The sequence below is a fragment of the Protopterus annectens genome, chromosome 8.part1 (assembly GCF_019279795.1).
Source record: "Protopterus annectens isolate FY-2018-M chromosome 8.part1, PAN1.0, whole genome shotgun sequence".
Lineage (NCBI taxonomy): Eukaryota > Metazoa > Chordata > Ceratodontiformes > Protopteridae > Protopterus > Protopterus annectens.
The window spans coordinates 405,126,249-405,149,203 of NC_056742.1; positions in this window are offsets into that span (position 1 = coordinate 405,126,249).

Sequence of the window (22,955 nt, forward strand, 5' to 3'; positions counted from 1 at the left end):
ATGTTTGCAGAGGACTACAAACTGCTCACCATATATGATCCACCAGCTGACACAAGCATCCCACAAAAGGGCCACATAGAAACAGACAACTGGTGCCATAGCCATGTCAGCAAGCTAATTGCAGAAAAGTGTATAGTCAACCCCCATGGATATACAGTAAGTGCCCACCAACTACCACATAGGTGTTAACCCATTACGTAGTTAACATGTAATGAGAGACCTGGGGACACAAGGTGATAGATATCCTGCATTGGACAAACATGTGCTGTAGTGTTTACAGAAACATACCATATACCCACCTAATCATGAAGGATGTCAGATCTAGATAAGGGGAGGTCATTGTGGCTCTGCAGTCATCCTTCATCAGCATTACAATTGACTACAATAGCCCCTGTGGGATGTACCTCAGCAGACACCTCCATCAACCGTAAAGTCCCCAACAGTACCTCACCAGGAGTATCAAAGAACTTGCACAGATGCCATGTGTTGCCTGTGTTGCTGGTATCAATAAACATGCTGCACCTTGTACAATCTGAATGGCAGTAAGCTATGCACATGAGAGACCTGAACCCCAGCACTGACATACATAGGACAAGCTGTACTGCATGATCCATAACACAGAAGCCACCCCCACCCATGAGTGAACTCCCAGTACAGGCTACCCATAGAGTCACTTATCGATTTTCCTCAATAGGAATCTTGATGAGTGGATGGGAGATGGTAGCTTTATCCTGGGTATCACTGTCATGTCACAGGTAGACAGAGGCACAGTATACTAACCATGACATATGCCATGGCAAACTCCACTTACAATGTGTGTCGAAGGACAAACACACTCTCCATCTAGCATTAGACATGGACTAGGGCACATCACTAGTGTTTGCAAATGTACACCTATGTTGTGGAATACACTACCAATGTTGGACAAGCCTGGTTTAAGTAGTTCATATCTGAACAGAATGCAACATGGTCAGATGTACACAACTGGCCCCTAACCAGGCTGTTGTGCTCACTATCGAAATGTAAAGCAGTGATAGCACTAAAGCCCAGGATACTGTCCACCACAGTCAAAGTACTGAACCAGTACACTATACAGTACTATAGTGTTAGGTCAGTGTGAAAGGATGTTGACAACTGTATGCAAAGTATCCCATGCAAACACTGCAGGCACAGTATAATCCTGTTGTGTTCACACACAAAGCAGTTGTACAGTAACTACACATCATGACACACAACACACAACCATAAACGGGTGATATTTGTTGAAGTTCACACTCATCCACAAATGTGGTGGGCTGCAGAGTTCAACATATGGAATGCTCACACTGGGCATGCTCACACACTTTGATAAATGAGACATATGTCAGACAACATGCCATAGGAAGGCTGAACTGGGCATGCTCACACACTTAGGCCAAATCTCAGTTTAGCAGTTGGCCACACATATCTGGTATTTTTACGTGTTATTCCAGGAACCAACCACATTACAGCAGTCTGCCCAGTGCACACAGTTAAATGACTACAGAGACATACGTGATATAGTGGATCCCTCCCATATGCAAACATCTTCCACAGATGCACAAGTTGTTCATACAAACAAGGAATGCTATGGCAATAAAGAAGTGCAAACAGTCTATCAGCAACAAATAATGTGCATTTGACAATTAAACATATGGGTGTAGAGGTCAACACTAGGCTGTTTGCCCTAGGGAATGACAGCTTAGCCAGAGTGTGCTTGGCGTCTGCCTCCCCACAGGATGCACATTCCCCTTTCTAAACACCGATGATGTCAGCACCCTATAAGTACAGCAGGAGAAAAGAAACCTCCCGGTAATGCGAATAGCACGCTCTGCTAATGCGTCCGTCTCAAGTGTCATAATAGTTAGGTAGGGGTTTGAATCCTGCAAATGCTGTGGGTGTGAGTGGGGTTGGTGTGTGTGCAAGTCTGTGGGAGAGAAATGTCCCTTTTGGCAACTGGGAAAACACACTACAGGATGCACATTCCCCTTTCTAAACACTGATGATGTCAGCACCCTATAAGTAAAGCAGGAGAAAAGAAACTTCCCAGAAATGCGAATAGTGTGCTCCGCTAATGCGTCCGTCTCAAGTGTCATAACATAGTTAGGTAGGGGTTTGAATCCTGTAAATGCTCAGGGTGTGAGTTGGGTTGGTGTGTGTGCTAGTCTGTAGGAGAGAAATGTCCCTTTTGGCAACTGGGAAAACACACTACAGGATGCACATTCCCCTTTCTAAACACAGATGATGTCAGCACTCTATAAGTATAGCAGGAGAAGGAAAACCTCCCAGTAATGCGAATAGTGCGCTCTGCTAATGCGTCCATCTCAAGTGTCATAACATAGGTAGGGGTTTGAATCCTGCAAATGCTCAGGGTGTGAGTGGGGTTGGTGTGTGTGCTAGTCTGTAGGAGAGAAATGTCCCTTTTGGCAACTGGGAAAACACACTACAGGATGCACATTCCCCTTTCTAAACACAGATGATGTCAGCACTCTATAAGTACAGCAGGAGAAGGAAAACCTCCCAGTAATGCGAATAGCGCGCTCTGCTAATGCGTCCATCTCAAGTGCCATAACATAGGTAGGTAGGGGTTTGAATCCTGCAAATGGCAAGTGTGTGTGTTTGGTTGAGGGGGATTAGTGTGTGTACAATTGTGTGTGAGGGAAATGTCCCTTTTGGCAACTAGGAGAACAGACTACAGGATGCACATTCCCCTTTCTAAACACTGATGATGTCAGCACTCTATAAGTATAGCAGGAGAAGGGAAACCTACCAGTAATGTGAATAGCGCGCTCTGTTAATGTGTCCGTCTCAAGTGTCATAACATAGTTAGGTAGGGGTTTGAATCCTGCAAGTGTGTGTGTTTGGCTGAGGGGGGTTAGTGTGTGTGCAATTGTGTATGAGGGAAATGTCCCTTTTGGCAACTAGGAGAACAGACTACAGGATGCACATTCCCCTTTCTAAACACTGATGATGTCAGCACTCTATAAGTATAGCAGGAGAAGAGAAACCTCCCAGTAATGTGAATAGTGTGCTCTGCTAATGCATCTGTCGCAAGTGTCATAACATAGTTAAGTAGGGGTTTGAATCCTACAAATGGCAAGTGTGTGTGTTTGGCTGAGGGGGGTAATTGTGTGTGAGGGAAATGTCCCTTTTGGCAACTAGGAGAACAGACTACAGGATGCACATTTCCCTTTCTAAACACTGATGATGTCAGCACCCTATAAGTACAGCAAGAGAAGGGAAACCTCCCAGTAATGCAAATAGCACACTCTGCTAATGCATCCGTCTCGAGTGTCATAACATAGTCAGATAGGGGTTTGAATCCTGCAAATGGCAAGTGTGTGTTTTTGGCTGAGGGGGGTTAGTGTGTGTGAGGGAAATGTCCCTTTTGGCAACTAGGAGAACAGACTACAGGATGCACATTCCCCTTTCTAAACACTGATGATGTCAGCACCTTATAAGTACAGCAAGAGAAGGGAAACCTCCCAGTAATGCAAATAGCACACTCTGCTAATGTGTCTGTCTCGAGTGTCATAACATAGTCAGATAGGGGTTTGAATCCTGCAAATGGCAAGTGTGTGTTTTTGGCTGAGGGGGGTTAGTGTGTGTGAGGGAAATGTCCCTTTTGGCAACTAGGAGAACAGACTACAGGATGCACATTTCCCTTTCTAAACACTGATGATGTCAGCACCCTAAAAGTACAGCAAGAGAAGGAAAACCTCCCAGTAATGCAAATAGCACACTCCGCTAATGCGTCCGTCTTGAGTGTCATAACATAGTCAGATAGGGGTTTGAATCCTGCAAATGGCAAGTGTGTGTTTTTGGCTGAGGGGGGTTAGTGTGTGTGAGGGAAATGTCCCCTTTGGCAACTAGGAGAACAGACTACAGGATGCACATTCCCCTTTCTAAACACTGATGATGTCAGCACCCTACAAGTACAGCAGGAGAAGGTATGTGGCATGGACAATGACTGAGTCATATGTGTCCATGCCTCTGACCAACCTGCATGCTTGTGTTATGTGGTGGACCATAGTGCCCCACAGGCATATCACTGTGACCTTCACCTTGTCCAGCCTGGTGAGCGTGACCATACTGTACCGGACAATAATGGTAGCTAACACAACTGTGGCAGGTGTGTTGTCTAGCCGTACAGGCTGTGAGTGGCACACAGGATTTGTGTGATGTGTTCAGGCATAACTTATGCCTGTGTGCCAGCTGTAGAGGTGTGTGCCGCTCAGGCAGGATGCTATTCTAAGGCTCCATGAATGGCCCAGTGTGTTCACGTGCTTGTATTGCTGTCAGTGTAGGTCTACATCAGACTGGTATTGTAGTCACTGTAGTATTGCATGCCACCTGACAGGTTATGCCAGTACTGGGTTCAGAGTGCTTAGTCCCCAGTTAGGCTATGTGGTTCCATCTCATACATGTGTTGTACGTCCATGTGTAGGGGAGATGGTTGACTGTGTACATGTGGCAGCTGTGACATTGCCACATGACCCACATATTCCACAACTGTAGCATAGAGGTGACTGACAACTGACCTTTGAACATGCTACCATAGTATTGTGATTGCCATGGTGATTAACAGCACATAGGGCTAATGGGGAACAAGGTACATAGGTTCATAGGTTCATAGCGTCATACTAGGCAATCTGCCCTCGGGCATTTAAGAACCTAGCCAGAATGTGTTTGGCTGTCACCATCCAATGTAAATATATCTTGCCATGCCCTTTTGCCGAGGTTAGTATACTGTGCCTCTGTCTAACAGTGACACAGAAGTGATACCTGGGGTAAACCTACAATGTCCCATCCACTCATCAAGATTCCTCTTGAAGCGAGTCAATGAGGGACTCTTCCTAACCTGGACTGGGATTTTATTCCAGAGTGAAGTGAGCCTCTGGGTTATGAATCTGTCCCTTCAGCATGTCCTATTTATTTCAGTGCTGAGGCTCAGGTCTCTCAAGCGTGTATCCCGATGGGATTTGGATATTCTTAGGTGCAGCATGCCCATTAATTCCGGGTTTGACATGGTGTTATACATTAGGCACAGATCGCCTCTGAACAGGCGGTATACCACTGAGTAGAGCTGGGGTTTATTTAACCAGTCAGCATATGGCATCGGTTTGAGCCCTTTGATCCTCTTGGTGAGGTACTTGTGGGGTCTTTCCAGTTGCTGCAGGTGTCTGGTAAGGTACATCCCGACAGGGGGATTGTACTCAATTATGGGCCTGATGAGGGATGAGTAAAGAGGCACGATGTCCTCCCCTGATGTAGATGTGAATCCCTTCATGATGGGGTGGGCTATATACAATGTCTTTCTAACCACTTTGGCCACGTGGTTGTCAAATGAGCGATTGCTATCAACTTGGGTCCCCAGGTCCCTAATTACTTCTTCTGTACATAATGGAGTACCACCTATGTGGTACTTTGTGGGCACTTTGTTTTTGCCAAAGGGGATGACTATACACACTCTTGCATTCAGCTGGAGGCCATGGCTCTGGCACAAGTTGTCTGTTTCTATGATGCCCCTTTGGAAGATGCTTGTGTCGGCTGGAGAGTCGATTATGGTGGCCAGTTCGCAGTCATCTGCATATTTGATCAGCCACAGTCCTTCCGTGTTGGCCTGTACCTCCGATAAATATATACCAAACAAGAGAGGTCCCAGGACTGAGCCTTGTGGGACACAACTCGTAACTGGTTTGGAGTCTGGCATGGCTCCAGCAATTCTAACCATGTGGGTTATGTCCTTGAGCCAGTGTGCAATCCATCTAGTGACATAGGGGCTTATATTTAAGCTGGTGAGCTTCTCTAGAATGCCCGAGTGGGGTATTGTTTTGAAGGCTTTTGCGAGGTCCAGGTAGGCTGTGTGAACCACCTTCCCCTCGTCAATGGCCTTGGTGACTGTTTCAAAGAAATCAACCAGGTTTGAGAGGCAGGATCTGCCCTTAACAAAGCCAAACTGGGTATGAACCAGTGTCTGTAGGTCCGCAATATCTATATCTATGTGGTCCATGATGATCCTTTCCATAGCTCTGCAGACCAAGCAAGTGTGGGTTATGGGGTGATAGTGTCCAGGATCCGTTGAGGCACCACCTTTCTGCAGAGGGACCACTGTTGCTGTACGCCACACTTTGGGCACATATCCTGTAGTAAGGCTGGGATTGAACAGTAGGTTTATGTTTGGTAGTAGCACGTCTTGGTGGTCATGTAGGACACAGCCCAGGACACTGTCTCGTCCCATTGATGCAGTGTGTATTGCTTTGGAGAGGGCGGCTCTTACCCGAGCATCTGAGATGTCAGGGGGGCAGCACTCTGCTGGGATACATATTTGCCCTTTCAGTGTGGAGGGGGGTGAGAAGTTTGCACTGAACCTGTCAGCTAGAATGTTGGCAATGTCTGTGGGTTTGGTGTTTCTATTGACATTATGGCCTACCTCTGAGCATATCTGGGAATTACCACCCAGGTTCCTAACATAACTAAAGAAAGCCTTGTGATTATCCTTAGTGTCCTGTGCAATTTCTGTCGAAGCTGGCCTTAGACAATCTTATGAGTGCCTGTAGTTATTTGCTAATACTGATCAGTGATGCCTTCCCTATTTGTGAATTTGCTGTATCATTTGGTAGCTTCCTCCTTCTATTGTGTAGTTTGTTTATGGCTGGGGTCCACCAGACAGGACGTCTGCCTTTGGAGGATTGGGTCTTGGTTTTATTCGGGATCACATGATCCATGCATTCCTGAAGGCGTCCATAGAATGCGTTTATAGAGGAACCTGCGGTCTGGTCTGTAGTTTCCACAGGCCCGGGGGCTTTGAAGGTTTCCACCTCAGTTTTGAGGAGTGTGAATTTGCTTTAGAGAAGTTGTTCACTGTGGTGTTCTGGGCAGGGGGTGGGGTCGGGATGTGTATATCCAGTGAGATCAGTTTATGGTCCGATCTTACCAGTGAGGGATACACTTCTGGTCTGGAGCATAGAGTCCCCATGTTGGTGATGATCAGGTCCAGTATGTTTCCCCTTCTTGTGGGAGTGGTAACAAGTAGTTCCATAGCATTTGAGCTCATATATTCTAGGAATCTTTGGCCTAGGGTGTTGGAGCTAGAGTCATGCTCCCAGTCCATGTTTGGGTAGTTGACGTCGCACAATATAATGGTGTTTGGAGATACCTTCATATTTCCACTGTTCACAGGATGGCCGAGTGCAGTTCTTGGGTGTGAGAGGGTGGTCTGTAGCAGGCTATAACCTGGAAGGCAGTCTCACCCATTGTTAGTTGCACATGGATAGTCTCTGATGCTTGGTGCTTTGCCACCAACCTGGAGGTGTGGGTATCTTTGATGAATATCAATACTCCCCCTCCATTTGTGGTTTGTTCCACATTTTGGGGCTGAAAAGCATGGTATGAGGTTAAACCTGGTAGTGCTGGTGTGCTCTCAGTAGCCCTGAACCAGGCATCTGTTACTGCACAGATATCGATGTTCTCTATGTCAAGGAGAGTTTCGGGTGCATGCATCTGGAGGTTTAGACTTCTGGTGTTGGGTAGCATTACTTTTAGTTTCTTATCCCTTGTGATACCTATGAAGGTGGGTTTGTCATTTGAGCCTTGCCTAACATAGGCACTATGGGGGTAGCAAGAACCTTTGCCAATATCTGAAAGCCCAGGGGTGACAGGTGCAGGCTGTCCCTAGCGAAGCAGGTTGTTCAACAGAAGATGAATATGTGAAGGTGTAGTGCCTGTGATTAGTTAGCAGTAGCATATATGACTGCTCACATGGACACATGCCAGGTAAGTCATATGCACTGTGTCACAGGCAATGTACATGTGAACAGGACAAACAGTGACATCCTGTCAAGTGAGACATGGACATACATATAGTAAGCTATGCAGATGGCACTAGGAGTCCAGAGAAGCTCTATAACTATGCATTGCAGGTGTGATCAGTATTCCAGGGTAATTGCAAGCAAACATGCATGCAAACAAAGCTACAGTAAACAGGGATGCATGTAGTCCATTGTACAACAAACAAGCTGTACCACTTCCAGTAGGTAACACTGCAAATATGCAGGCACTATGCACATATACATGGAAATACACGGGTCAGATGGCTAGGGTCCAGTCTCAGCGCACACAAGTGTACAGATCATGTACTGTCAGGATGTACAATAACTGGATGGAAACCCATGTGCTCATACCTGCAGTAATACACATGTCAAATAACGGACACTGAGCCTTCACTCAGTGGTTCCATACTTAGTAGGATGTATGCTACCTGGCCTGCCACCACAGTATCCCTGACATATATGGGGACTCTCCCTCCTGTGACAGTTAGTTTTGTGTGTTGGGGCTGTCTAGCATGGTATGAGATGTGAGCTTGCAGTGCTAGGGTGCTCCTGTGTGTCCTGTACCAGTCGTGTAGTACTGCACACATATCAACATCCTCAAACATCCGCATTGCAGAGTCCAGTGTGGGCAACATGCCACTTGCAGTTTACATGTCCATCATTGCGTATTACTACATTCATTACCTTATCCCCTGTGCTACCTATGTATGTAGCCTTCTGTTGACATCATTACCACCAGTATGCCAACATGTGCAGATGATACACTATGGTACTTACCATGGGTGTAGACAACAGTACATGACAATCACACACTTACTGCATCAGGCATGCTGTGATATACCCACAATTAATTCAGCACACAGTACTGTTAACAACATGATACTATTACTACACATCTATGTGGTCACCCTGTGCATCAGCAACATGTTAACCTGTACCTGCACAGTTGTTACAGATTGCAGGAGGTGGCACAGTTTCATCATATGCACAGGGTGTGAAGTTGGTATGCCTGAGTCAGCCACCGATACCACCGATTGACATGTATGTGTATGTGTGTTGGTGAGGGACAGCAGTAGAAGGTGGGGCAATGTTGATGCAGTGTGTGTGTGTATGCGGTAGCCCTAGGTGTTGTCAATTTGCATGTGTGTATGGATGCACACAGTTCCACCTCATGGCTGCCATATACTGGTGTTTGTGGACAGCCACAGACTGTACCTGCCAGGTCATACAGATCAGTGTCTCTGGCCATGGACACAGTACCTGTGCCTTGCAGGGGTGTTAAGGACCGTATCTGGTACCAACCCAGACTGGGTACTGTCATCAGAAGCAGGTGTTCGTTGACTGGACACAGATCCCTGTCGGGCCTGGCCAGAGCCACGTGCATGTGGTCTCCTGGGGCGGTCTGATGACAGCACAGACCCAGCATTGCTGGGGCTGCTGCTGGCACTACTGGGGCGGCCGCGGCCCTGTTGTTGTCCACGACGACTGCCAGCTGCTGCTGTTGCTGGCATATGGCCACGTCGACGCCTCAACCGCCCACCATCGCCCTGGCTCATGGACATGTAGTTGTGGAACCGGTCTAATATGTCCCCACAACGTCTGTCTATGACATCGGTGAAATCACGGATGGCAGCCGCAATGTCACGCATACTGTCAGTCATGGCTGTGCGACATGGTGTCAGCTCCCTCAGACCCTGTCTGGTGTACCGTTCCATACGTGACTGTGCCTGCATGACAGCCCGAAACATAGCTGAGGTTGTAAGACCTCTGTGGGCACGTCTGACAGGGGCAGTACGCCCACGGATGCTCCCACAAGAACCCCTGGACATCTGTCTGTGTGGTACCATCTCTGGGCCATGCCCATGGCTGCTGTGTGGGGAGGCATGTGCCACAGATACCACATTACCCTGGTCAATGCCCACTGTATGCTGTCCATCACCTAGGGACATTGGTGACAAAGAGTGTATTGGCAGGATAACTGTGTGCATTGATGGGGTCGATAGCTGTGTACTGTCAATCAGCTGACCAATGGCGGACCCTGGCATACCTTCCTGTGCCATTACACAGATGTCATCATTATCAGTACCCATGGCACCTGATTCAGGTTCCCTGCTACATGACACCAGAGCAGCACCAGAACCTGTGGGAGGGAAACAGGAAACACAGTTTACAATGTCTACACATTACCAGTGATGCACACATGCACACATGCACACATGCACAGGTGCACACATGCACACATGCACAGGTGCACACAAGCACACATGTGCACATGCACAGGTGCACATGTGCACACATGCACAGGTGCACACGTGCACACATGCACAGGTGCACACCTGCACACATGCACAGGTGCACACATGCACACATGCACAGGTGCACACATGCACAGTGCACACATGCACACATGCACAGATGCACACGTGCACACATGCACACATGCATACATGCACAGGTGCACACATGCACACATGTGCACATGCACACATGCACAGGTGCACACATGCACACATGCGCAGATGCACACATGCACACATGCACACATGCACAGGTGCACACATGCACAGGTGCACACATGCACACATGCACAGGTGCACACATGCACACATGCACACATGCACACATGCACAGGTGCACACATGCACACATGCACACATGCACAGGTGCACACATGCGCACATGCACAGGTGCACACATGCACACATGCACACAGTTTCATACAATTGTACAGTACTCAGTATGCGTGATATCAACACACAGACACTGACACACCTACATGCATACAAAGAGCACTACTGAGCCAAATATTACTATTACTATCAAGACTATTACAGGAATTGTTAATACACACTCACCAGCATGGATAGGCTGCATTGCTGTTACACCAGAGGGACCTGCAGACGTGAAGAAACTAATGTCAGTGGGCACAACTGTGCCATTGTTACTGAGTATGATACAGGTCAGTAGTACAACAGTCGCCTTTCACAGGTCAGCTGCTAATATTGAGGATATCACACTTGCACATTAAATACTATGGTGACAGCTACAAACCAAGGACACACCTCACACATGCATTAACTACCAGTGTACACAACAGTCAACTATACATATGGCATATTACCTGCACATTCACTGTCTTGCTGCTGCGTGGCTCCAGCCTCCATCATAATGCATGTCTGCTGCTGTTGTTGTTGCTGGCGGACTGGAGCCACTACACTCATGAGTAGTCCCTCCAGTCTGGTGAGTGGGGGATGTGTAGCCACCCCACCACCTGTGGTGACCTGTTGCCTGTGGATATCTGACGCACGCTGATGGACATGTCTGATTAAATCACTGCAGTGATGTCTTACCTGCTCATATGTCCTATTATGCATGCCTATGTCATTTACCCGATGGACCAGGTCTTGCCACAGTGCATCCCTCTCCTGCTGATTCTGGCTGGTGCGGGAAAAGAGTATTGCATAATCCTGCACCAGGCTCTGGTGTATCTCCTCATCCTCAGCTGTGGAGTAAGTGGGATTCCGCGGGTGAGCCATGTACCTGAGAAAGAAAATAACCTGATAGCAGCAATATATGTCAGCAGAATTTGCACACATACTACACATGCTACTCGACTGTTATGATACAACATATCTCACATATATAGCATCTGTCTGTCTATTGGTGGATACACATGTAAATGGCCAGGTATCAGTGCTCAGCCAGCAACTGTGCAACAGTACCTGGCACACTCCATACGACATACTACCAAACCCCAGCAGTCAGAACACTGATTCAGGTCAAGAGCACCTCCTCACTCTAGGGGTTTGTATCTAGGTACTGTATGGCCTACATCATCAACTACTGTGAGCTGACCACACACTGATTGCCCTGGATATACATATCCCACCTCTACCACCAGCACAAACGACTATAGTGAATAACATTACAGATGCAAACTTTACACTTTGTAACAGTGACATGGTATCCTTTCAGCCCACTGGGCCAGTGGCAGATACAACCCACAATGCTGACCCCTACACAATTGCTTTCTACAGACATCTCCGAGAATGCATGGATCATGCAATCCCATATATGACCAAGACACTCTCCACAAAGGGACAGCATCCTGTCTGGTGGACCCCAGCCATAGACAGATTGTATTACAGAAGATGGAAGCTACTGCAAGACAGAGCATAATTCCATAAAGGGAGGGCATGTCTGAGCAGCACTAGTAAGGATCTATTTTCCATCATACAAACATCCATGGACAATTTTGAGAGGGAAATCAAGAGGGACACTACAGATAACCAGAAGGCCTTCTTCAGTTATGTTAGCAACCTGGTCAGAATCCATCCTCTATGCCCATAGTTAGTACACAACAACAAATATTTCACTGACACCACAGATATTGACAACATTGTGGCAGACAGGTTCAGTGCAGGTGTCACCCGCCCTCTCCCCTAAAATAAGACATAGTTATCCCAGCTGACTGTAACCTCCCTGTCATCACAGATGTCCAGGTGAGAGCCACCCTCAGGAAAGCAGAATACACAACATGAATGGGACCTGATGGTATCCCCAGTTGCATGCTACATAAACTCTGACAGGAGCTAAACACACATATAGAAGTGCTATGTAACACTAGCCTGACTACAGGATATGTACCTGTACACTGGCACACAGCAGCAGTGGTTCCACTCCACGAAGGAGGCACCTCAACATACCAATACAATACAACACAATACATTACATTACAATACAATACTATACAATATGCTATTGCCCCTGGGACTACAGCAGCATACTGTTCTGCTACCCTGACCATTGTGACACATGTGGTGTGATGGTACCTGCTGCTGTCACACAGTTACACAGGGTGACCCATATGGCATATTACCTATCTGACTAACATTCTGCAGGGGTATGTGTGACATGTACTCATGGGGAGTCTTGCTTCTTAACACTGTGTGGTTTATTGCAGGGTATGTCTTATCTGTGGGTAGGAACTTTTACCTACACATGTGCTCTCTATTGCAGTGGCATGGACGACACATAGCAGTCATTTAGGTTGTGGATGGTGTGAGGTGTTACTATGGTTGTTGGACATCTGTCATGGGTGTGACTTACGTATGTAAATCCGGGAGTGGTAACCTCTATGTGGGTAGTATATGTGTACTCTGTGGTGTTGTCAGTCACTGTGCATTGGTAATGTGTTTGAGTGCATTGTCACAGTGTTGTACATGTCACTGTGTCCTTCTCCATATCTGTAGCTGTCATGTGAGGTCCATACCATGGCATCCATTATGTGGTGTGGAGGGTACACCGACCTACATGTCCATAGCTGACACACCATGTCCACTGACACATACCATGTGCAGGTATTCCAGGGATAGTGTGTCACTGTGAATATCATTGGGGCCACTATTGTACACATTTATGACCCTGTTCACCCTGACACATGCAGTGGTGGGCAGCCAATCACATATCTGGTGGTTACTGGTGTAGGTGATTTGAAATGTGGTATGGTACTCCGGTTTTGACACTGGTGTTCACTCCATGCCTTTGTCACCAGGCACCTGTTGCAATACATCTGTACACATGTGCCTCACTCAGAATTTATATACATCTCTCTCTCTCTCTCTATATATATATATATATATATATATATATATATATATATATATATATATATATATATGTATATAGATATATCTATATGTATATAGATATATCTATATGTATATATATATATATATATATATATATATATATATATATATGTCTGTATACATATACACATATATATATTGATGTACATATATTGCTATAGATGTGGAGGGGGGGACACAGAGGGGTGGGACAGGGTGTGTTGAAGGTCGTCATATACAGTCATACCTGTAGATAGTCAGATCAGTCTGTCTATGTATATGTATCTACATATATCTATATCTGTATGTGTGCATTACATATATATGTTTGTACATATTCTATCTATCTACATCTGTCTATGTATTCCTACATCTCTCTCTATGTATGTATACATATATGCATATTATATATATATATATATATATATATATATATATATATATATATATATATATATATATATATATATATATACATACATACATATGTTGACATACATACGTATCCATATGATAGACAGGTATATCAACATTTTGCTCTACCATACTGTATACACACACTAACATACTGCTAAACATACATAACTGTGAAACCTACTTTGTACATTGCACTACAACCTACAATCAACCAACATTGATATGTGCACATAGATGCTCTCACATACAAAATGTATGTACAGCCTTCACTGATAGTTGCTGTATGTCCCCTGCCCTTTACATATCTTCATATACATATGGATACAGACCAATGACACATATGGAGGGTTCACAGTATGTAGACCTTTATAGTATTACTTTACATTACCTGTGTTTGTCACAGCTGCTTGTGTTGCTGTCTGGTTCTCTGTCCTGCTGCTCCACTTCCCAGTTGTCAGCTTTCAGGTGGCTGTTGCTGAACAATTTGTTTGTGTCTGCTTAATTGCAATTTTCTCTGTCTCTGTCTCTGTCTCTCTCTCTCTCTCTCTCTCTGTCTGTCTCTCACGTCCTTCTCATGGTGCAATGAAAGTATTGCATGTGTGGACTGGGAGTACAGCATACTTTTGTAGGTATCTGCATATGCCCATGTGATGGCCTCTGCACCAATTGTTAGCCAGCATTTGCTAATTGCATGCAGCCAGTTGTGTACTGATTGCAGTTCTCACTGTGATTTCAGAACAGTGCTATAAAAAGGTATGTGAGATAGGCGTAGCCCTTTCAGATTTTAAGGGCAGGGACCATGCTGTTATGCTGTGGACAATGTTCTGTGAGTGTAAAGGTTGGTATCTCCCTCATATTTCCAGCTCTGTTGTAGATTAACATTCCTCCATTCATTTCTCCAGTTTCCTGTACTAAGTGTGTATGTACACTGACACCTACAACTACTACTACTGTTAATGTGTGTGTGCTTTCCTTTCACTTTTGCTTGCACTTTGTTGCTAAGGCTTCAATATTTGCCCTTTACAGTCACTACTTGTATGCCTGCTAGGTGTCCTGACTGTAGTGTGCTGCTGTAGCTTTCCTATTTTCCATGTACATTCACACCTTGGAATGCTTGCTATATCTGCTAGGGTGTTACAGCATGCAGTGTGGTCTGGCCATGGTGTGGGCCTTGACATCTATTAGGGTATTTGAGTATGCTGCTGAGCAGGCCCCAGAGACTTTCAGGTTCATCTGTTATCTGCCTCATGGAATGGTACATATCAGTGGGGTACACCCATTAAATTGTCTGGTATGCTGCAGTTGTGACTGTGGGTTAGCATGAGCATATGTATTACTACACTTTTTCTGCCATGCAAGTGGTGAATACTTTCAGGACTCCATAGTTACCATTGCATGTGTTACACCTTTCTGCCTACTGTTTGTACATTTCACATGGAGTCTGTGGGGCATCCCTGTAAGTCATTCACTGTTGCTATGTCTAGGCTCTTAACTATTCCAATACGGTGGTGTCAGACCTGTCATGTGTACAGATATTTGCAGGTTGTCCACATTTCTGCCTCATATTTTGGTCAATATCCCATGCACAGCTTTTTCTGGCAAATCACTCTGGGCTCAAGTCAGAATATAGTGACAAACATTAAAGTTTCAGACTTCATACCCTTCCAAACATCCCACAAAATGCAGACCCTGTTACTCTCTGAACTGTCTGCGTTTTTTGTAACATTATTTGTAATGTGTCCCTGGTTTTGGGCCTTTGCTCCACATATTTTATTACTTGGTCCGGATGTGTTCCTGTAAGAGGTTGTGGGGTATGGGCAGTGATTATCCTGCTGTGAGTATGTGTGTGGCTTGCAAGGTGTTATAGTGACATTATTACCTACTAGCTACCAACTAGCATGGCTGTTTCTGTTCACACACTACTATTATGGAAATCCACTAGTTTTGATAGTAATTCTAAATGACATGCTTTGTGTACTACACATCTATATTCCCTTTACATTCATTCCTACTATTACATGATATATTTATTTTAGCACAATGTTCTTGTATAAGAGTTATGGCTTAGTGGTAAGTCATGCAGACTACTGTTTCCAATGTCCTGGGTTCGGGACTGCCAGTGGGATTTTATTTTGCTTCTGAACTGACTACAAGACCTGTCAATCAAAGTGACTAAGGCCCTTTTAAGCAGTTGTAACCGGGTTAGCGCTGGTTTGCGCGGAGCTCATGCATGCGCACTGGCGTTTAGCTCCGCGCACACAAGCGCACACCCGCTTACAACCGCTTAAGCGCTTACTCTTGCGCACACCAGCTATTTTCTTTGAAAGAAATGAAAATGGGGAGACAGGAAAGTGGTGAAAAAGGGGTCACAAAGAGGGTAAGACAGTAGGGAAATAAGCTTGGGTTTTGCAGGAGGGATGTAGGTAAGGCCCATAGCTGCCCATTTCTTCATCAGCAACAGCTGTGCATATGTTTGTAATTTGGTGTGACATTTGATACCTTCCACCCCTGAGAGAGGTGTAAGGACAACAGTAATACTTGTTGTACAGCCAATTGTAATTGATAGTTTCCATGTCTGGTAGACATATGTGCGGAATGGGCAGCTATGTATGGGGCATAATTTGTTTGTGGGTACAGAGTGCCCTTTTTTTTTTTTCAGGTGAGAGTGGTATGTCAGGTGAAGGAAGTCGGTACAGCTGGGGAGGTAGGTTGGATAGGTAAACAGACAAGACAAACAAGACGCATACAGGGGCGGTGTATGACATGTGTGGGGGGTTACACAATTGACGGGGACGGAGGTTTGGATATCCAGAGCCCATGAGCCCACAGATGGCAACAGTGGAACTGATATCCCCACCACAGGCAGTTGCCACTGTTCCTTCACTGCCCAGGATGGGGCTGTGCTGGGGGCTGTGTAGGCCGGGCAACAGGCATGCCCGTAAGTTGTGCCACCCATGCCTCAAGCTGGCGTAGGGGCTCGAGAACAGAGTCCCAAATCTCCCTACGCACCACAGTCCGGACGCTACGGAGGGTGAGTGGTGGTTCTCCTCCGGCCACACTTGCAGATGGGGGGCGAGCCCCATCCCCTGCAGCGCTTCCACCCACAGGTGGCACAGGGCCACCGGAGGAGGGTCCAGACTGGGCACTAGTGCCAGGTGCACTCGCCAGCTGAGCTGGGAGAGGTGGGTCCGCTGGGACCCGCCTTCCCTGTCATTCTATGTTTTGCATTATGTCATGACAGTTTGGGTTAATAACATACAATACCATTCACAATTAGTTGTAACAGCATGCATTAGTATTCCCATTAACCAAACATTCAGATATTCACACCATTGAACAGCAAGCATAACACATGCATAATTTGAACAGCAATACACAGTCCAACAACATGCAGGGTTGATTGATGGCAACAGGCCATCAGGTTTGGATGTATGAACAGGGCAGATGCATCAACGGACATGCAAATATTTAGGACCCATCAGGACAAATGTCCAGGGGTGTTAATTGTGATTGCACATACCATTTTCACGTGGAATGGATTATATGTGGTTATAGGGTGGGGTGAAGAAAATATTATTAACACCTTTGAATACCAATACATATGCTGTACATTTCTAATAGCTACAGATATATACACACTACTGTTCTAACTACAGTTTCCTATATGATAACTACTTCACTTTGGTGATAGGACTATTCATGCTACATCAATATACATTTTATTGTTATTCATACACGTTCATATCTGGCTTTGTTCAGCAACATCATCCTGCTACATTTGCTTTATATAGCTATAGACAACTGTGGATGTTTGATATTTCAGACAATCATACTATCTGCATATTGCAGACTGAGAGCAACATATCCAGATTTTGGGATACACATTCCAGCTGCAGCAACACTTTGGACACATTTTGCAGTTTGGTTCTACTTGTCACATTCATTTCATTCTGTACTGACTGCAGTATACTTTATACAGGGGTTATTACTACTTTATTGGTGGATTCATGACTCTTTCTCACACCCTCTCACTTGTTTTCATTTTACTATTCAGGATGGTACTTACTTCTAGGCTATGATATGCACTATGATATTATAGGTGGGGCATCTTTATTTCAGAATTTATTTCATACATTTTCACTGTTCTGTTGGGATTTCGGACTGCAACACAGTTTGTAATCAAGCAATACTTGCAAACACTTTTACACTGTTACTTGCACATTTTATTAGTTAGTGACTACACTGCATTCTTTTGCTAACTGTCATACTTTTATATTTCTTTACAGTTACTGGGTGTGGATTACTGACCTGCCTGGTGGCGCAACCGCACCAGCCTATCGCCATAGGCTCATCGGTTCACAGAACGGACACCTGCAGCTGTAATATAAATGGAGTAATATTGGAATACACATCTCCATAATATCAGCTAATTTAATTTCTTAAATACATAATTAAATGTAACTTACTCAGTAGTGGGGCGTTGGGCATTTGCCGGGCCTCCTGTATCCATAGGTTCAATTGGTCCTGCTTGCGTCTCTTCAGGTCCGCATGGTGGTGACGGACCTGCTCACCAGTCCTTGGAATCCCTGTGGCACTGGTAAGATCATGAGCCAATCTGTCCCATGCCTCAGCCCTATATGCTCCCCACAGGACCTGGCCCTGCATGAGTTTGGCCTCATGATTGTGGACTAGGAGCCAGACCATGTATCTGGACTCCTCAACGCCCCACCTCTGTGCTCTAAAGCAACTACCCTCACCTACACCTGACATTCTGGCTGCAAGTCAGTTCTACAATCGTTTATGCTGTGTATTCTCGCCTATGGGGCTTATATATGCCGTTTTTCCCGCACTTCTCTGTGATTGGCCATTTTGGAATTGTATCCACTTCACAAGACCTGCTTTGTCATGCTCCACTTTCTATTCATTCCTATATATGTGTTATTACTGCATTCCTGAATACAGCTGTCGTAGCTTAGTGGTTCAGTACCTTGACTATGGTGCATGGTATCCTGGGTTCGAACCTGGCCACTGCTTTTTATATTTTCTGACTGTCTAGACAGGCTAGGGGGTGTGTCTGTGTAAAGGCAGTTTTGTTACAGCTTGCTCAACATTGCCCGTCGGTTAGCTTGTTGGCACGGTGCGTAGCTCCGCGCAAACGGGGTGCGCTGGTTTAAGCCTCATTTGGCTATCAGCACGCATAGTCATCTCAGCTCAGCTAGGGGCACACAGTTTGAGCGTGTGAAACCACTGCTCAGCTACGGGCACTTATTTTGCACCTGTTAAACCACTGCTCACCTACAGGCAGATGCACTCACCTTGTTAAACTGTCACTTAGCTATAGGCACATGTGGCATTTTTTTATTGTTTTGTTACCTCACATTTCTTCAAAATAAATGGACTATTTCATTACATTTTACATTAAATGTGATTTTATATGTGTACATGTTTGTCAGGGACTTGTTTCGTGCTTATTTTGCTAAAAATAAAAGTTGGTGTTGTGGGGGCTCAAACCATGAATGCCTGCTCTTCAGCCAACATCTCTACCGCTACGCTATTGCTTCTTGGCTTACTTTGCATATTTAGTTCTTATATGCTTTCCCACTGACTGCTAACTGTAGCTGCGCTACGGGCACGCCCACTCAAACGAGCGCACTCACGGTTAAACATCTTTACAATTAAAAAAAAATATATAACATGTTCATTTATATATTTTATGTTCATAGTCTGTGGGGGCATATGTTGTGTTGTGTTTATTCACATTTCCGTAGACTCTGTTGTGGGTGTTTACTTTGGGCACTTTTACACTTCTGGGGGCGTGTCCGCTTGCAGGGCTTGGCCTACGGACACGCCCCCTACTGTCTTACACGGACCGTGTTAGATTTAGGTGTGATTCAGCATGCTCTCATGAATATGCAAAGCATGCTGACATCACTCCATTTAACTGCAGCCTCCGTGTAAGAGTTATAACTCTTACACGGAGGCTTCGTGAATCCTTGCCATAGTCTGAAAGCTCCATAATGTCTCTGTTCATGTAAATCATTGAGATTCATCTGAGGTCATTTACACCTACATGGACTATGATAGAATCATACTGGTACCTGTGCTGTAATGACTTGAGTGTCTGCATGATTTGGTGGATCTTGGCTCCAGACAAGCAACTAACAGTCCTCTTCTCCTTGTTCACACTGGTTAGAGAGGCGTCAGTACACCTTACAATGGAGTCCCCTATGCCAAACTTCTTGGCAAGTGAAGTGGGAATATTTTACTAAATCTGATTGTGCTGATTACATTTGTATAAATGAAAATGTGCCTATGTCATAAGTGATAATTCAACAAAGGTGTTTTAAAAAAAAAGAAACTGATTGTGCTGCAGTAGTGTACTGGAAGCACATTACTTCTGCTGTTATATTTCTGTATTACTTATTTCTGGAATTGTACTTAAAAATAAAGTAAAAACATAATTTTCATTTCTTATTGAACAGATTGCTTTAGTGAATGATTCTTTTTATTTCAGAAACGTGTTTATTGTTTGCATTCCCACAAACAACCTCTGTGAGCCTGACCAGTCTTCTGTAATGCTGGGAACTATTACACTGAATCTCCTTCAGCTACATAAAGAAGAAGAAATGGGGGCATGGTGGCTTATCTATTGTGCATTTAGATGCATGTCTCCCTTACATGCTTACATTTATTAATCAACAAATCACAGAATTTCTTTATGCACTTGTAGTGAAGCTATCAATATTAATAGTTATTCCTAACTTTGTTTACTGTAGGTGAAAACAGAAGGATATCACAATTTTGTTCAGTTTGTAACATTTTTTTCTAAAGTTAGGCATGAGATTCTTAACAAGAGAAGTACTGTATTTCAGCTTATTTTGTGTTCTGAAATAGTGAGGAAAACTACAAACAAGGAGATGAGTAATGTTAGTGCTGTGATTTTGAGGTACGATCACTGTGCTGCACCACTATCGATAGCTATCGACAATGCTTGGCAGATCGGTCTCAATGAAACCAGTAAGAATATCTTGGGACACAAGCCAAAGATTGTTTACAGCAGAGGAAGGAATATTAAAAATATTCTTGAGGATTCTAAACAGAGCCGACAAAGGTCTATAATGCTTAGGTGTGGGGCATGTAAGTTTTGCAGATACATCAGTGATGGCCCTTACGTTTCCATTCATGGATTTGAACGTATTTTATCTTGCCCAGGAAGGTGCAGCTGAAACACTACTATGTTAGTATATATTGCTACATGCACGAGCTGCTACAGTTCTATGTGGGCAAGACTATACGTAGATTTAAGGGATAAAATAGAACATGAGAGGACAATCAAATCTAAAAATCAGCACAACGCTCTATACATGCACAGTATAACCTGCACTAATTTTAACAAGTTTATCTTTTTTGTGACAGACAAGGTGCTACCATGTGAAAGGGGAGGTGATAACAAATTAAAAGTAGAAATTATGGAGATAAAATGGTAAATTAGGCTTGATGCCACATCCCCCCCAGGCATGAATGACAACATTGTAGTTTTACCTATTTTAAAAGAAAAGGCAAGAGCTATTTAAAGTAATTCATTAACTGCATTTTATTCCTTGACATTTCAATAATACATCTACTAACTATATATAATACATATGTTTTTAATAACTTGGATATATAATCTGTAAAAGTGTTGTGTTTTGTTTTCTTGAGAAAACTGAAGGTTTTATTTACCTTCATTAACCGTGTGTCTTTTTAAAAATTAATTCAACGTGACATCATATGAAATGATTGATTGGTTTTGCTTACATCACTCTATTTAAACCAAGTTGCTTGTATCCCATGTAACTCTGAGGAAGCCATATTTTTATGGTGAAAGCACTTAGTTTATGGGACTTGCTGTTTCCTGTTTGTGTCATTAAAGTGGAGTTTTTCTGCCCATTTTGGGTTGGTTTGTTTTTTATTTTTTGGTTACCAGTGTTTTGCTTCATTTGGAGCTTGTTTTATTTATTTCAGAAACGTGTTTATTGTTTGCATTCCCACAAACAACCTCTGTGAGCCTGACCAGTCTTCTATGATGATGGGAACTATTATATTGAATCTCCTCTTCAGCTACATAAAGAAGAAGAAATGGGGGCACGATTGCTTGTCTATTGTGCATTTATATGCATGTCTCCCTTATATGCTTACATTTATTAATCAACAAATCACAGAATTTCTTTATGTACTTGTAGTGAAGCCATCAGTATTAATCATTATTCCTAACTTTGTTTACTGTAAGTTAAAACAGAAGGATATCATGACTTTGTTCAGTTTGTAACATTTGTTACCTGGCTATACCTTGTCTGCTTAGGGAATGGGTACATTCTTCTACCTTTGCAGAACTTTCCATTCCAACTTAAGTGTCTGCTTTGCACTACCATTTGCATACTTTACCAGCATGTTTAATACCATGGAAAGCTGCTGTAAGTAAGACACTTTTGTAAATTCTGAATGAAACTGAAGAGTGCATTCTTCACTAATCTCTGTGCTAGTCATTCTGTTGCTGCTTCCCCCCTACCACCACAGTCTGCCTAGGGTGTGGTGGCTAACTCTAGTCAGCCATGTTGTATGTGCAGTTACCATTTTGGGAAGAATTACTGTGTTATAAAATTGCCGTATTAATAAATAGTTTGTGGCCAACACAGAGATATGTATTTTTCAACCGTTGTCTGCCTGTAATACTAATAATTACTTGGCTAATAATTATAGTGTATTTAAGGTATGTATGTGCCAATGCATATTTGTTCATATCTGTTGGTTTGTATATATATATATATATATATATATATATATATATATATATATATATATATATAAAAAAATATATATATATATATATATATATATATATATATACACACACACACACACACACACACACACACACACACACACACACGTGTGTTTATGCACAGACACAAATGTATATATACACACACACATACACACACATATATCTGTGTGTGTGTGCGTACATATTTCTATAGGAATACATTCATTTGATCGAGCTAATATTACTCGATTGGGT